This window comes from Amblyomma mixtum, chromosome 6, assembly GCF_055824585.1.
Source record: "Amblyomma mixtum isolate Tamu chromosome 6, ASM5582458v1, whole genome shotgun sequence".
Taxonomy (NCBI): Eukaryota; Metazoa; Arthropoda; class Arachnida; order Ixodida; family Ixodidae; genus Amblyomma; species Amblyomma mixtum.
The window spans coordinates 51,381,348-51,398,842 of record NC_143017.1 but is presented as its reverse complement, the minus strand read 5'-3'; the positions used below and the strand labels follow the sequence as shown (position 1 = coordinate 51,398,842).

Sequence of the window (17,495 nt, the reverse complement as noted above, 5' to 3'; positions counted from 1 at the left end):
TTCGAGAGATCGTAGGATAACTTTTTTTTTTTTTTACAGCGGAGCTCTTAGGCGCCCGTTCCCCGGGTCGAGCGGCGTGCCTCGGCGTAACCCAAAGCCAACCGCAGCGGAAGAAGAAAGACGGCGATAGCGAAGAGAGCGCGAAGAGGAAGGCAGAGTCGGTGGCGGCGAGCGGCGGTATTCGGCGCGAGCTCCAAAAACGTCAAGTGACAGCTAGAGGCGTCATCTGTCGTAGCGCGCCTGTACCTCTACGCTTCTTTCTCTTCACGCCAGACGAACTGGTGACATAGAGGCGACAGCTGCGCTCAAATTTCGCAGTGTATCGTAATCACCAGTGATTTTTTTTTTTAAGATTCCCGTACCGCTAAAATCGAAAATAACCAGTTGTAACAGACGCAACGCTCTGCCGCAACGGGCATGGCTGATCGCGAGTTTCCGTTCGACACCGCGCACGCCGTCGTCATTGGGGAGGAGATGCGTAGGGTGAGATCGTTGCGCGTACACAACTTGACAGCCAGCTTCCTCCTGAAAAAGCTGTCTATCTCGCGAGCACACACAATCTGCGGTCCAGTATATTACCCTCACCATTACGCTTTCTCTCTCTCTCTCTCTCTCTCACACACACATACACACACCATAGGATAAATTAGAATTCCTTCATGCCTACCGCGCGCACCGCAGAGGAGGCTGTATCAGGAGACGAGGTATACTTATCGCACGTATTCCGTTTCCAGTGCTCCGTAGACGAGCAGCCAGTGTCACTAAATGGAAAAGGCGCTACGCTCGCGCTCTGCATGAAAGGCTCATCTTCCTTCCTGCACTGTCCATCGCGCATCTTGTCGTTTAAACAGAAGCCGCCGGCAGCTCAGTGGCAGTCAAGGCGTATCAGAACATGTTGGCCAGCCGAACAACTCTTTCTTGACGAACCAGCGCAAAGGCACGAGGCCGAAAAGGAGACTCGTCTTGCTTCGGTATCGATTGCGGCAAGCGCGGAAGGCGCGACAGAAAGACCAGCACAGACTTTCACGAAGCCGCATTCCAAGTGGCGCTCGTGAACAGCACCGAGCTCACCACAGCAGCAGGGCTGGGCAACGAGACGTCGCGTTAGCCGGATCCCAGAGAGCTCGCTTTCACAGCGAACACGTGGCGGCGCGCGCGACGGCCGCCATTCCGGGGGTGCACCAAAGAAATGCTGCTTACCTGCAGAGAGGAAGAAAAAGAGAAAAGGCGGACAAAAAATAATCAGCGTCAGAGACGAGACTATACACTTTTCCACATTCTACATGTACGTACGCAACCGCCGGAAAAAGAACAACAAAAAATCGCACAAACAATGTGTACACCATTGGATGATGGCACCGCTACAGTGCATCGATCGATATCGTGGTGCGGGATAGTCGGTGATTCATCGTGGAAAGTGGCGGCGCATACATAAGAAACGGGATCCATGCCGTCTGTGTTTCTACATCTTCGTCCCCGTTTCTTTTGCGCTGCCATTTTCTACAGTGCACGCCTAGAGACTCGGAACGTTATTTTCCACGCTGGCGACGCACACGCTGTCCCAAGTAAGGTCGACTGAGATATTTAGCCCCATCCCGCATGGTCCGAGACAAACCCGCCGTCAAACATTCACACTCTTGACTCTTGAGAGCAGAAAATGAGCAAAATGGGACCTCTTCGCCCCCTCGCGACGGTTTGTCCCCGCCGACGTCCTTTGGTCGTCAGCCGTTGAAGGGGTAATTGGTCGTGGCGACGCTGTCAGTTCCCATGTACATGAACCTTGTACCTCTTCTAATGGACTATAGACACCAAATTGTTGCTAGCGTGCTTTTTTTCTTTCGAATGATGCGTTAGACATTAGAATACATGGATCACCACATGGTATTCGCCTATACGACCGGTAAATAATTTATAATTGAAAACATTCTCTCACTGCTATTTCAATTTCGGTTTCGTCAATCGAACGATGGCTGTGACGTGTAGTTATCACTTTGGTCACATGAGGCACAAAAAAAAAAAACTGCAGTATGAATGCTGATACGCAGTTTTAATTCGCCGCAACACTCACATCAGCGTGCTTCAAACGCTGGATTGACCGCAAAAGACGTATCAGCAGTTATAATAACGTCTATTTTCTACCTAGCGTGTCATGGCCATGAAGTACACGTCACAGCCATCGTTCAGGTAATATACACCGACATCACATCATGACAGAAGGAATTCGATTATAAATTATTTACCGGTCGTATAGGCGAATACCGCACGATGATCCATGTATTCTAATATCTAACGCATCATTTGAAAGAAGAAAACCGGCCACTGAAAATGAGGTATTTATAGTTCTTTAATTATCTATTGCTTAACAATGCATAGCGCCACGTGGTTTCGTAACCATTGGATGGGCGCTTGGTACACGACACTCGCTTTCACTGAGTGACGTCATACACGTCGCATCAGCTGTAATCAAACCATTGCTAAACACTGCTGACATTTTGACGGCCCGAAAACTCACAACCGATAAGATTAACGACCCAACGAGCAATGTCCATTTTGAATGAATTCGACAAAGCGGGCAGCATCGAAAGGAACTCGACAGCCCAACGCTCAGCTCACATTCATAAAAGTAGGCCCCGCGGCCTTCTTTTCTTAGATGCGCCTGATGCTCTGTGTGTACGGAGCGTGAAATTGCAAAAATGTCTCGTTTTGCTTCTTGGTCTATAGCTCGCCATTTCAAGAACGCAGGCTCGTTAGAAGCGGCCCGGCGAACCGAGTTCGTCTCGGTTATTGGAACACATCGGACGAACCCACCGACTCGCACTAAGCGAACACGTGCACAGGTGATGCATGCCATTCATAACCTCCTTGAAGCTTGGTTTGATTCCGAATACAGCGTAAAGGTAAGTCGACGTCAAATCCCCCTAGGGATATGTGCCGCCGCGCGGTGGCTCGGTTACGGCGCTCGGCTGCTATCCCGAAAGACGCGCGTTCGATCCCGGCCGCGGCGGCCGCATTTTGATGGAGGCGAAATTCTAGAGGCCCGTGTACCGTGCGATGCCAGTGCACGTTAAAGAACCCCAGGTGGTCGAAATTTCCGGAGCCCTTCACTACGGCGTCCCTCATAGCCCGAGTCGCTTAACTATAGGGATATGCCAGATGCGCGTTGCTCGGCTCCCTGTTGTTGCGACACCTTTCGACGATTTCGCCAAGCACACGAATGGAAAGCAGAAATCGGCATGTCCCTGGATGAAATTGCTAAGCTTTGCGTCTGTGTCGACAACATACGATGCCAGAAAATGGCGCCGCAATGACGTCTAACCCCAGCTCGAGCCCCATATACCACTTTTGTTCACAAGTGTGCACGTACTATCAGTGACAAAAATCTCCAGGATGCGCGACTGGTGATTCAGGCGTTTAATTCGCAGATGCTAGACAAGGCAGGTCCGCTATCACCTCGACACGTGTGGGCTTCAGCCACTGAAAGATAGCAAAGCGGTAGTCGTCACTGGTGTCACCTGGAAACTTTTGTTTCCGATAACGAGTGCCATGCATCGGAAGCCAGATGGCGAGCGGCGATTGTCTGCATTGTTCCCACCCTCCTCTTCCTACCCTCTCTCCCCTTCGTACAAAGGCACACGCTTCACACCCCACAAAAACGAAGAGCGCGACGCACGTTTCCCCTGCTGGGCCACAACGCGCAGACAAGACAACGAAGTAAACATGAATTGGTTTCATTGCCGCCATTAACCACTTCTTCATCCACGCATAGCTGTCACTATCTAGCTTGATAGTGACAGCTATCCCAGTAAACGAAGTACACCTGCAGAAAGACCGCCTACAAGGTGCATATAGACGCCCAAACCGGGCTTAACCCATGTACGGAACAAGAGGTTCGGCGGTACGAGCGTTGTACGGTGGCGCCACGCGCGAATGCAAACACGAGGCGATCGCACTCTCGGTGGCGCCCCGATGCACGCTCACTCCGCGATGGCCGGCGATGGGAGAGAGTGCGTGGGACAGCGCGCAGCTGCGAGCCGCGTCCACGACGACGCCTCGCTCGAAAGCGCGCGGCAAACAATTCATCGAAGCGGGCTCATTTACACAGAGCGGTTGCCAGGTGCAGAGCATTATACAAGGGGCGGTTTTATGGGCATGGAGGCGGTCATCCCGTCCCCATCCCATCCCATTCCTCCAAGAGAGAAGTTTCACATGAGAAAACCATGCTCAACGCCATTTTCACAACCAGAACAGTCCAAGAAATACACGGTTTAGATACACCCTCTCCAATCACCACCGAACCTGAGGCGGGTTCGTGGTCCTTGCTTCGAGCGAATTCTGTCGCACACAGTGGAAACTGGTTGGCGGTCACGTGTGTCACGGTCCCGGGTGTGCATGCCCTCCCAACTTGGCGCCTTTTGAATGGCAAGTGCGAGTTGCGCTGCGCGGATCGACGAAGCGAGTCACGCGGTGACTTTTAAGCGAACGATAGCGATGCATTGTCTCGTTTCACGAACGAGAATTGATTACAAACCGAGGTCCTGGGAATCCCCGACATCTAGGTAGATAACAGCAGGGGACTGCAACGCTCTCTAACAAATTTGAACAAACGAACCTATGACAGCAGCGCAAACTAAAAACTGCGCTCGATGTGGCCCTAGTCAAAGGGCACGTGAAATCACTCGGGAAGGCGCTAGCACGCGAACGTCTGCGGGAAGTCAGAGGATGAGCAGATGTCGCGGACCAAGCTATACTTCGATAAAAGTCGCGGGAACATTCATCACGGCGCAACACCTGCTTTAGGAGCCCTTTGAGATTGCCCGAAACAGCTGCCCGGGTAGCTCAGTCGGTAGAGCGTTAGGCTTTTAACCTAACGGTCCAGGGTTCGAGCCCCTGCTCGGGCGTACGTCTTTTTTTCTTTTTTTTTTACTTCACAGTGGCAGCTGGTGGTGAAACCTTCGGAGTCCTTCAAGAATTGCTCCGAACAGCTGCCCGGGTAGCACGGTCGGTAGACCGTTCGGCTTCGGACTGAACGGTCTAGGGTTCCAGCTCCTGCTTAGGCGTGTTTTTTTTTTAGTTCTTTTTACCTCTTTTCATTTTACAGATAGCTGATGGCGAAATCCTCAGGAGCCCTTTGAAGATAGCGCCAAACAGTTGCCCGGGTAGCTCAGTCGGTAGAGCGTTAGGCTTTTAACCTAACGGTCCAGGGTTCGAGCCCCTGCTCGGGCGCGTCTATTTTTGCAGTTTTTTTTTTCTCACTTTACGATGGTAGCTTATGGCAAAACCGAGAGGTTCTGCTCACAGTCCTCAATGTTGCACGAGAACCTCCACAGAAAGATCAAGTTCATCACTTGCTTAGAAGCAGCTTAACTTTGTTTTATTTGCTACGTGAATAAATTTACGTATTCACTTGCCCCGGTCTTACTCTGTTCAGCCAGCCACCTCGTTCAACTGCAGCCGTTGATGAATATCGCGATACCGAAACATATGCAACCTACTGCTAGTGTGGGTACTATTTTTAGAAATATTTCTATGCCTCTTCTCTTCTCACCATCAAAAAGCTGGTAAGGAAGCTCTATTTTTTTTTTTTTTGTAGAAGATAGCCTATTAGCTCTTATGATCATTTGGACGAATAGTAGGATCTTTTCCCCTTCATTTTAGTTTTTCGTAAAAGATTTTCATTGGTAGAAAACGTGCCCATATGACTGGATGCAACCATCCCCGTCTCTAGCGAGCTTGAATGATAACCAAGTCAATCTCCCGGTCTCTCGAAGGATATGGAATCGCAACGCCCGAAGCGCGTGCTGCGCGCCTCCTATACTCCATCGCATAGCTAACTTGCAGCACTACCAAAGGCAGAGAGCTCTTCAACCAAACGTGTTCCTCCTGTCCTGGTCGTCTGCGTGTCGTCTGATCGCGGCATACACAGACATGGCTAGAAAAGAGTATAAGTCGACGCTGATACATACCATAAGAGTATGTATGCACGCTTACGTATGCTAAACGCCCGTAATCTGTGGGACGTTACGCCATTTCTCCCTTTCGCACTGTTAGATAAGCGTGTCCAAACGGAGAATCAACCATCAGCTCAGCCTAGTGGCGCCACCTGGTTGTTAGAACGGGAAACATTTGTTAACAAACCGCCGCTTCTCTTTAGAACTAGAAGCGGCAGAATCGTTACTCTAAATAAAAATGAAGCAAGTTTATCACTCATACGTTTTGCTATAGGCGCGACGACACGAAGCGAAAGCCCGGTGCCCCATTTATAACCAGTGAGCGTTTTGCTGACGGCGGTAACAACGACGAATTCAGTCCGAGTCAAGGGGCCTTGCTTGAAAGGGAGCCGCTTTTATTGGAAACGATATTTTAGAGCACGCAAGAGTTGCTCATGCTAAACTCGGGAATTAGCCTACTGAAAACAAGTGTACGTTAACGCTCGATATGAAATAGCGCTGGGAGCATGCACACTTTAAATCACGCTATCCTAGGCACCCATATGCCTATTTTATACTAGCACTGCATTCCGCAGCGTCAAAACGTTGCCTGTGTACTTATCGCCGCTTTGGTAGTGCCCCAAGGAACTACTGGGATGCAGTATAAAATGATCTGGCAGCCGCGTGAACTTTAGAGATATTAAAAAAAAGAGTGTGAGAGAGATAAAGCGTAAGTAACTGACGAGGTACGTTTCCTGTGTCTGCGTATTTGGTTCGAGAGACGGTGCGGACTGGTGAGAAATATTCACATTGGAAGGAAGTGTGAAGGAACCCAAGCTGTTTTTCTTCACGAACTTTTTGATACACGTGCTTGAAATGCTGCACGCTAGACATGTTCTATATAGGCAAGTTAAAAGGGGGCATTTTTTTCTTTTTCCGTTTTAACTTCTCTAACTTGACAACCCAATGAAATAACAACGGTACCGCTTTGCTGCTTTTCTATTTCCACTAAAAGCCGTGAGAATTTGGCAAATTCCGCCTGTTGATGTGAGCTGTTTATAGGCTAATAAGCCTTCCTATATTTACAAAAAAAAAAAATTCAATTTATAAGTCCAGTTGTCGAACCAGTTGTCGTATTGTCATGACGTCATGCCTGACATCAGCCCATTCTGACCAATCAGGGTTACTCATGGCATCTGGCGTGCTACACCGCCGACAAAGACGCCGCAGGATGGGGGAATGCGGTCTTAGCAGCTGTCGCTGAAAAAAAGAAAGAAAGAATGCCTACGAGATGGAAGTAACCGAGATGAAAACGCTCAGGTCGGAGTACGGGAAGACCATACTCGCGATTTTCTCGACCTACAAGGGGCGCATCTGCTGGTTCAATATGGCGGCGTTGGAGTACACTGTGTCCGGGATGAGCCGAGGAGAATGGCGCTTATTTCAAATTTTAACGATAAGCTCGGGTTTTTTTAGAAAATGGGTGCGACATCGCTCCAGCCAAGCAGCCTGTAATCTCGCGGCCGTAAATGAATGAACGAGAGAAAAGGAAGAAATCGCTCTGTGGCGTTTGAAAATAGGCCGTCGCGAAAACGGCTACAGGTAGACGGTCGCCGGAGCTTCGAAGAGAACTTTAAAGCATGAAGACTTTATAGTACAACAGAAAAAAGACAAAACTAGAAGGCCAATTATTTGCATTCAGCATTATATGGAAGCAAGGCGGAGCGACTGGCATGCTGCTCGCGCAAGAAACAAGTAGGCTACAAAAGTTTGCCTGTCACTGTCGCTTGAGCTTAACTCGTTAAGCTGCACATTTCCTCGCGCTCGTGCGCAGACGCAGTAATAAGCCGTGCAATTACAGAGATACACAAAACTCTTAGCAGTTCAAATATTTGTGCCCTTTAGTCATGCGTGCGCACTGATGCGTGTTTCTTAACAAGCAGCGCCGAATATTTACATAGGCCCTTATATTCCAAGGACCAGTTCCCTTCAGAAATACAGGCTATAGGTGCCTGCAAACAACTGCGCTATCAGGCACCTGCAAGCGCTTCAATGCAGCACGCAAACCTCCTTTTGCCACATTCTCTTTGCAACGCGGCACGCACCAGTATGTTCGCACATTAGACACCTTTAGCATACCGTGCACCGTGTTAACGTTACCGGAGTACAGGGAGCCCGCCCACCGCTGGTGAGCACGCGCTGATTGGTCCAGATGCTGCAGGTGGGCGCGTAGCAGCCGGGTACGTTAGAGTTAGCATATACAGTAACTCAAGGGTACGTGGCGCCATCTGGCGACGTCAAGGAGATTTGCGCATGCTCGTTGGCTGCGCGCGGGCTCCCGGTACTCCGGTAACGGTAACGAGAACACGGTACACAGTATGCTAAAGGTGTCTATTGACGCTTAGCGGCTGTTTAGTACCGTTAGCGTGCAAATATCTATGTAACAGCGCCAAACAAGAAATATCTTTTCGGAAAGAAGTTCAGAAAACAACGCCTACATGCGCCGGCGAACTACTCGAGCAGGGGAGCAAACGACATGGTCCGCGAGTACCCATTCTTCTTGGTTCACGGCGCTGCCGCGGCGTGGCGTCTGCTTCGTGAAAATCGCCAATAAGAGGGACACGTTTCAGGTGGCAAACAGACTGACGAGCAAAGCTACGCGGTGATCATGGCTCCGCCGATTTGGTCTTGCGATGAGGAGGAACGAAGGGTCGGAAGAAGGGCGTCGAGATTGACATCGAAGCGCAGAGCGCATGCGTAAGAAAAAAAATAAACAGTAGACGGAGAGAACTGCTAGAGGTACAGATATTCGAAACCAGAATTTGCCAGTGGGTACAGCTCAGTACAGGAAGAAGTGGACGACATTCTTTAGAGGCAGTGAGCCCACAATGACGTAGCACAAGCTGAAGGCAGAAGACTACTGAGAAAGCAACGGTATACATATTACATCGTTTTTTATTTCTTATTGAGGTAACGCAGACTGTAGCCTGAACGTCGTCTGCACGTTCCGCGCTGACTGCGCCCCGCTTAGCCCCGTGATGCCCCGCACGCAGCCTGTCACGCAGTCTCCTCCAAATAAGGCGGGCAGCCGAGGCCCTCGAGCGACAGCACCAACACGTCTTCCACCCTCGATTGACTGCCTCCTTCTTGGCGCCCAAATATGGCGCCACCCCGAAAGGGGTGCACACACTGGCATAGGCGCTGAACGCTCGCTGCTTCCAGAAGAGAGAGAGGGGAAAAAAAAGAACGCAGGAAAAGACAGACGTCTTTTGGCGGCACCCGAAGGAAGACACCGCGCGGGAACAGCGAGGTAGAAAAAACACCAGCGCAGCCAGCGGCGCCGGCGCCCGCAGCTCTCGCTCGACGAACGAGCGACTCTAGAAGCGCGTGCGCGGAACGCGGGGTGACGGCGCGTGCACACGCACGACGCAATGCCGCGGGCACAAACACGCCCCCCCCCCTCACCCCGTCCGTGCCAACGGGTCCCGACGAGACCACGGTGACGGCGAAAAAACGGAGTCGTCGACGATGACGATCATACCACACAAAGCGCATTGCGCGGACGGGCTCCTCATCATCCTCGGCGCCCGTTGGCTGTGTGCACACGTGGAATGTCGTCGCCGCAGTCAGGTCGTGCGCACGGGGGCAGAACCACACGAGTACAGTGGACGCGCAGCGACGCTTTCGGGTTCGATGCCACGACTGCGGCCTAGGGCGCAAGGAAGCGGAAGTCGTGTCGGGCAACGACGCACACAGCACTCGCGCTTTGTGCGCCTTCTCTCCTCTTTTGAGACCAGGGCGCCGCTGTTGTACGTCCGCCGCAGACAAACACGCGCACTGTTGAACAAGCGGGCGTAAGTCGAGGAGGAGAAGGGGGCGTCGTGACAGGCGCACGCAACCTGCAGCACGTGTAGCGGCGTGTGCGCGACGCATGATTGGAGACGCAGCGCTCCGCTTTGTGCTCGGCTTCGCACGAGGCGAAGGCGCGCCCTCGGCATCGCAGACCGACGCACACGCGGCTGAAGCAACCTTTTCTGGAAAACAGCGCCCGGCATTTTATACGGCTGCGTGCGTTGCGTGAGACAAGCACTTCGAAAGCGCTTCCCGGTGTCAATGACGCGGTCCCGAAAGCTAGTCGCCGAGAGCAGGAAGCTGAAGGCGTTATCTACAGTTTAGGAATGCCGAGAAGTGTTCAGGGAAACAAACTTGCTCCGCAGATGTGTGGGTTTCTAAAGGGGCCTGCGGGAAGCCAAACAAAACGAAAAACTTCCTTAACGACCGAAAAAACGCTTATGTAGTTTTCTGACCAAGCGAACAAAATTAAGGCATGAGAAATCTGCCCATGGAAATCACCGCATTAGTTGAAGGCAAAACTCCGGCAGCTCTCCGTAGGAACTCCTACAAAGAGATAATGAAATATTCCCGTTGCTCAAAGCAAAACTCCACCCATCACGGGAATAAACCTGCTCCCGTCTGACGGTGCATTGTGAACTCTATCTCAGGAGTGCGCATGAGCACTGCTTCTTTAACAACGGTATACGCTAAAACATAATCAGGTTCGGAAGCTTTCGTTCCTTTCTGTCGACATAGTATAACACGACACAAATAACGGAAATAACGACAAAAAAAAAATTAGAGCAAGAACGGGGAAACAAACAGCTTTTTTTTTTTTTTTGCGTAATACAGGAAGTTAAAGTAATGTTTGCAATCATTTGCGTTGTACGTTAGAGTGAAGCCAGCTGCCCCTCCCCATTCACTTCCCCTCGGTTGTCGGGTCCTCAGTCATATTGAGTGGCCCACACCACACCTCGCGGTTGAGAGCTATATCCAAGCAGCTGCGATTTGCTCTCATTTGAACGCATTTCTTGCACTCGCCGCGGTGGCTCAGTGGTTATGGCGCTCGGCTGCTAACCTGAAAGACGCGGGTTCGATCCCGGCCGCGGCGGCCGAATTTCGATGGAGGCGAAATTCTTGAGGCTCGTTTACTGTGCGATGTCAGTGCACTTTGAAGAACCCGAGGTGGTCGAAATTTCCGGAGCCCTTCACTACGGCGTCCCTCGTAGCCCGAGTCGCTTTGGGACGTTAAACCCCAATAAACCAAAAAACCAAACCATATCTTGCATATGCCGAGCATGCAGATATCACACTGACTGAAGTTCGCAGCACGTTATCTTCCTTTAGTCAGTCTATGCATACTACAGCAGCAAGAACCTTAACGTAACTAAGTCCTCAATGTCAGTCATCTTTCCTGGTACGCCAAGCCTGCTTTCATTGAATGCAAAGCACTCCGTCTCTTCACTTAGCCATTTACTTTTTCGCCCTTCATCTAAAAACTCGCAGTGCGCGTGCGCAGCAAACAAATAAACTGCAAAGCGAGCAGCAGAAGCGTCGAACAAACGGGCACGCAAATTCGGCAGGGGAAACTTTTACGGTCCCCGCGAGAACTGGCGAAGCGGAAATTTCGGCGACCGCAGCTACTCGGCTATGGGCTCGACCTGGGGGCACCGCGGGGGAAAGGGAGGGGTGCTCTGGGGACCGATGCGCACGCCGATGCTGGCGCAGCAACAGCAGTTCCAATCCTTCCGTTCCGCTTGCCTAGCGTTTCCGCATTTCGGGGCGAAACCCAAGGGGGAGGAACCGAAAGTAGAAGCAAGCTATAGCCTCCGTGTGGAACCGCGCAAAGCGACGTTGATGAATGGATCCAGCCGCGCCGCGGCGACGAGGGACTCCTCGTCTCCACTGCTCTGCTCTCCGGAGTAGGCTTGCCGTCTTCCCGGAAACACCACAACGCAAACCGAGAAGAGCACAGGGCACGGAAACTCGAGAGACGGTAAACGACGAACGACGGAACGGGGAAGGTATAGCAGGCTTCGTTGGCAAAGGGCGATTTGACCTTTCTTGCTGTCCTCCAGCCTTGGTGCGCATCACCCACCTACTGCACTCGAAGCATCACTTGAACGGTTTCAGACCGAGGTAATGTCTTCGTAGCTGGTGCAGGTAGAGCTAAAGAATAACGCTGGCATGCATGCGTGGGGCACAGCTATAGGAGCATATCTGACTGACCCGTGCCCCCTTGGCCACAAGAGGCAGAACCCGCGCGCATCGCCGCTCGAAGCAGGAGCGACGGCATGTTGGAGAAAAAAGCAGGCTCTGCATTATGGTAAACAGTTTCTTCGATTCCGTTTCATTACAGAACAACCGCTGCAAACCGCAATCACTCAGCACAGCACAGAAACCAAACAGGGCGCTACTTGGAACCTAATTTGACCAAGAAGACGCGGGTATGAGTAGGTTCAACACTAGGTAGATGTCGAATCCGGTGAGTAGAACGAGAAGAAAACACACAGCCAGGCAGCTCTTAATTATGCAAAAGAGGTCTTTTTGGGTTAGCAAGCAATGCCCACAAGTGTACCCCAGCAGTCATCCACCAAGTCGCGTCAGCTGCACTTCCAGTATACTATACTATACTATACTATACTATACTATACTATACTATACTATACTATACTATACTATACTATACTATACTATACTATACTATACTATACTATACTATACTATACTATACTATACTATACTATACTATACTATACTATACTATACTATACTATACTATACTATACTATACTGCATCTCCAATATAAGGTATACTTTCTCTAGGCAGCCACTGTGGTCACTGAAGCAACGAACTCCGCCTCCGGGACACCACACTCAGTTCGCCTATCATTCCCAACATGCATTGCAAACCACGCGGTAAAAATATGCAAACAAGGTTCGAACACACACGTCACGTAGCAGAGCTCTGTAAATTACGGAAGTCATCTCGCTACCAGAGCTCCCACGCGAGCCCGCCACAGTGCATGGCCCACTATATGGCGTTCGACTGCCGCATTTCCGCTGAGGAGAAGCACGAAAACACCCGCATGCACCGATTTTGGTGCCCGTTCAATAATCCCGAGTGTCGGGAATTAATCCACAGCCCTCAACTGCAGCGTGCGTCAAAACCTACACAGTGTCGCGCTGGCAAGTAAAAAGATATATCATTCATTAAAGAGCTCCCACGGGTCCGGGCACTGGACGCATGTGACAGACGCCCACATGTCTGAACAGTGGTCAACGCTCTCGACTGGTCCTCTCCTCATCTCACCTATAGACACAGTTTCCATCCCCGCGCAAATGTCGCAAATTCAATGTTGCCAAAAACAGGAACCTCGGCAAGCGGCTGGTCACCATCGGCGACGAGGCTGCAGGGTTCTTCGCTTTCCTCCTCCTCCTCCTTCCCACCCTGCGCCGCCAACAGCAACCCATGTCCAACCGAGGGTGGTCTGGTCACGACGGAGAGCCGCGCCACCAAACATGCCGCCAAGCAAAAGCAAAGTTAGCGCAGGCGCAGCCCTTTTTCGACGGCTAAGGAAAGATGACCCCGCTGCGGATAGCTTCACCGAAGACTCGGCTATGTCCGCAGCTGAAGCGGTGCAACGCCCTCCTCAGGGTTCGAACCATCCGCGGTGCAACTAGACGGCAAGTCCAGGGCTCGCTAGACAGGGCACCGTTTTGGCAGGGGCGCTTGGAGGTCAGAGGCGGAGGGGGCGACGGAACAGGAAGGTACGCCTGAGCTACAAAGTGAAACATCCCTGGCGCCAACGGGGGGCGCTATTCTGAAGAGCGCACGCCCCCCTTGCTCGAGACCGGCCGTGGTCCATCCGGCCGTCCCCGCAGTTCGCCACCGCCGTTTTCCTCCTACACATGTGCGAAAAGTGCGTGCGATTCGCTGCGACGCGTCGTTGCGACCGTCGTCGCAACGACCGAACGCAGCTCGTCGCATGCGTCCAACCTGCTGGATGCCAACGACGAGCCGCATGCGACAAACGCAACGACGGGAAGCAGGAGCCAATGCGAGCGCAGAGAGCGGCAGCGTCATGATGACGTAGAGCGCGATGCTCAGGGCGCTCGGGGCCGAGCCATCCCGTCTGCCGGTGTCATAAAAACGAGCTAAAGTGTGTTCTTGACTTAAATAATAAACCCTGGGATGAGAAATGTGAAAGAATATGTCATTTTTGAGGATCGCTGACCAATACTGAGCTGCTGCTAAAGGTAACGACTGCGATACAAGCAAACTTCTTTCCACAACCGCTTCGCAGCTGCCGCTGGTAGGCTCGCCTGGCGCCCGCTCGCTTCGCTGCCGAAGGCGTCGCGGAAATTGACCATATTATTACTTTATTGTGAGATCATGCTGTTGACAGTAGAGCGATGTGTGGAGTAGGCCTTTTATTATAGCTCAGGCGACTTCCGAAGCGCCGGCCGCTGCGGCTTCGATACGAAAGAGGCTATAGGCCTAGCGACGACCACGGCAGCCAGGCAGTAGCAGAGCTCGTCGCCCAGAGCGCCCGCGAGCGGTGCCGTTGCCGAAAGCTCGCAACATAAGCAGGCATGCTTTGTCGCTGCTCGAGCAGACTTTCTGATAACAAGGCAATCTTGTATTTTCTTGGGATATTTGTACACGATCACAAGCAGCGCTGAGGCACCGCTGCACGGCGGCGAAGTGTGACAGCGGTTGTGGGCGGAGCTTGGGTAGAGCGGCGCAGCGATGCTCACCGCTCCGTGTGTCCCTGCTTGCAGTGGGATGGCAGATCGCACGCGACGATCGGTGCGGCGCGTCGGCGAAGTTGTCGCACATGTGTTCCCTGCTTAAAGGGCCACTGACCAGGGTCCGGACATTTTTGAAAAACAAGCCCACTGCATAGATGAGGCATCGAAGATAACCTCTGCAAAATACTAGAGCCATGCGCGCCCCGAAAAGCTGCGAAAATTCAAATCAAAGCCCGTTCGTTCTTTCCTTCCTTCAAAAACGGGCCCCGCCCACTACTCTGCACCCCGCTGACGTCAAGGGTGGCTACTTTCGCTAAAGGCACTCCATTGGTGCATCGTTCTGACTGACGGGAGAAGGTTGGGCGTAGCCTTGGCGTCGCGTCGTCTGCACAAGGCTTTCGCAGCGCCTTCTGTTCTGGCTCATGCCTCCAAACCCGCATGAAGGAAAAAAAAAAAAAACTGCGGAGGGAGCGTGCGGCGACAGCCTTGAACCCTTGCCATAAAAAGTAAAAAATAGTAAAACTGAGGGAGTTGGTTCGCCCCCCCCCCCTCCCCCCCCCGCCGTGATCACGTCACGAGAAGCTCTGCGTGCGCGCTCCCTTCTCAGTTTCTTTTCTTCTATGCGAGCCCCCCAAAACAAGGTTTTAATTAGTAGTGCAGCAGAGCCTTTCCCTCGCTCGTCCACTTGAGCGCTCCGCATAGACACCGCTTATCCTCCATGCATCTTGCGTACGCCCTGACTCCAATGAACGACATGGGCTTCGGAGCGGAGAAAAGACACAAACACACAGAACACAAACACACATGAAGAAAAGCAAACGGGCGGTTGCCGGGTCCGCACTTCGCCGTGTGTTTCGAACAGAAACGACTTCCGCCCATCCGCTCGTGAAACGGTGGGGAGGCCTAAAAAAAAAAATGAAAAGGTGGCTCGCTAACTGGGAATGACAAACAGATGTATGAAAGGGTGCGCTCGCTAACAAGTCTAGGTGGTCGAGCCGATCGCGCCTCTCGATCGTTCAGTGTGCGGAGAAAATGCGACGACGCTGTTTCAGCCCCAGCAGCAAAAACCAAGAAAAGAATTCTATTGAAGGCGGGGCCATGACGTAGCCCCGTGACGCACTCCACAGACACCACGCCTCCGGCTTACGTCAGAGAAGGAAGGGGTGATTTTGCCTTGCCGAGCCTACTCGACGAGGAGCGGGAGAGAAGAATTTCGAGGAGGGAATGGAAGGAGAGGAGGCTCGCTGAAAGAGAGGTAGAGAGTGTCTGCTGAGCTGGGGTGGTCCGTGGCCCTTTAAGCCCTTGCGCCGTCGACCAGCGGTAACAGGAGACAGCGCTGAGCACCACTTTTCAACCCGTCGCGGACAGAACGGACTTTGCGAAAGTCGACCTCCTGCCTCCGCCCCCCATCGGAGACCCAGTGGTGGAGAAAGACAGCATTTGTCCCCACTTCCCCTGTTATTATTTGTTCTTCTTTGCCTCCCGGCCTTGTCTATTTCCATCAATCGCTGGCAGCAGGGTTGTGTCGGCCGCCGCCCGACTCTGACCGGCCCTCCAGCCGGTCAGGGCGAGCGGCGGCCGCTCTTCCATAGAGTTACTGTATATGCTACCAAAGGTAGCAGAGTTGCGCGTCTGTTTTCCCTCACCGCTCCGAACGCCATTCGCCGAGAGGCGGTCACATGATTTTCGTGACGTCGTGTGTTCTACACTCCGTGGAGAAGCTGACTTCACAGGTGCAGCGCCGAGCGAGCCCTTGTCAGCTCGACGCCTTATGTGAGCCCGCGCTGTCGGCTACATTCATTTGTTTTCGGTGCACACCTGTGGCGTCAGGTTTGGTGTTCTACAGCGGCAGTGACGGACGCAGTCGTCAGTTATGACTGGTTGCAGTGCGCCAAACTGCAGCAACCGCACGGGAAACGGCAAAGCGTTTTACGCAGTGCCATGTGGAAGGTCGGCGGCCGAAGTGCGTCGACGCCTCAAGTGGCTCTTGAGAATGAATCTCTCCTGTTTGCGGCTGTGAAAGGCTTACAGTATTGATAAATAAATAAAAATTTCTAACATGTTCCAAGATCTACCAGTGCCATCACAACCAACATTTGCCAGTTTCGACAGCGAAATCAGAATTGCATTGGTAAAAAACATTTTTCAAGTGTCCACATTTGTTTACCTTGAACAAATCACACACATTATCAAATAAGAAACAGGCAACGAAAATCTTGTTTGTCTATATCTTTCACTTAGTGTCCTTTTATGGACACTAGTTTGAGGCTATACCTGTCCCTCGAAGCAGTATTTGTAGCATATCACTGCATTAAAATTGTACAGAATTTACAGTCTGCATCTGCAACTTTTTGGCCCTTCACTAGGGCAGGCTCTGCTTACTCTACTGCTGCTTCGAGCCTTCTGTATTGATGATTCGAGGTGAAATATAAGGAACAATGAATGTTCAAGAAGCAAATTCCATGCAAAGTTTTGCTACATTTCGATGCCAGTCTCACCTGCATAAACATTTAATTTGCCTATGCAGCCGCTGCGGTGGCTTAGTGGTTATAGCTCTCGGCTGCTGACCCGAATGACGCGGGTTCGATCCCGGCCGCGGCGGTTGAATTTCAATGGAGCCGAAATTCTAGAGGCCATGTACTGTTCCATGTCACAGCCTGAGTCACTTTGGGCAGTTAAACCCCCCTAAACCATTTGTCTGCCTATGCTATAAAGTATTGTTCTTAGTAAAAATGCCCTTAAGAACCATCTGACAAGGATTAAGTGAGATATGTGAGGATAGGATAGGCAAAAATCGCTTGTAAACAAGTGTCGCAAATCTTGATGCCGCGAATAATTTCAGCTGGAAGACAGCAAGTCAGCCTATAACCTCGGCTTTAAAAAAATCCAGGAGTCACGAAATGGTTTGATACTGCGACCTAAGCCGAATCTAGGAAGAAGGAGTACGAAAATGCAAAGCGGAACATTAAATTAGTTTCT

At 51.6% G+C, this 17,495-nt stretch overlaps 1 protein-coding gene and 2 non-coding genes across 7 annotated transcripts in view; 2 read left to right on the top strand and 1 right to left on the bottom strand.

The window, feature by feature from the left end:
* Window positions 1-17,495, bottom strand: part of fra (neogenin protein frazzled) — a 504,200-nt gene that overhangs the window by 247,394 nt on the left and 239,311 nt on the right. The gene's annotated exons all lie outside the window — the stretch shown is intronic.
* On the top strand, window positions 4,826-4,898 carry TRNAK-UUU (transfer RNA lysine (anticodon UUU)). The gene has a single exon. It is a non-coding gene; the product is annotated as a tRNA-Lys (tRNA).
* TRNAK-UUU (transfer RNA lysine (anticodon UUU)) lies at window positions 5,151-5,223 on the top strand. Its single transcript has one exon. It is a non-coding gene; the product is annotated as a tRNA-Lys (tRNA).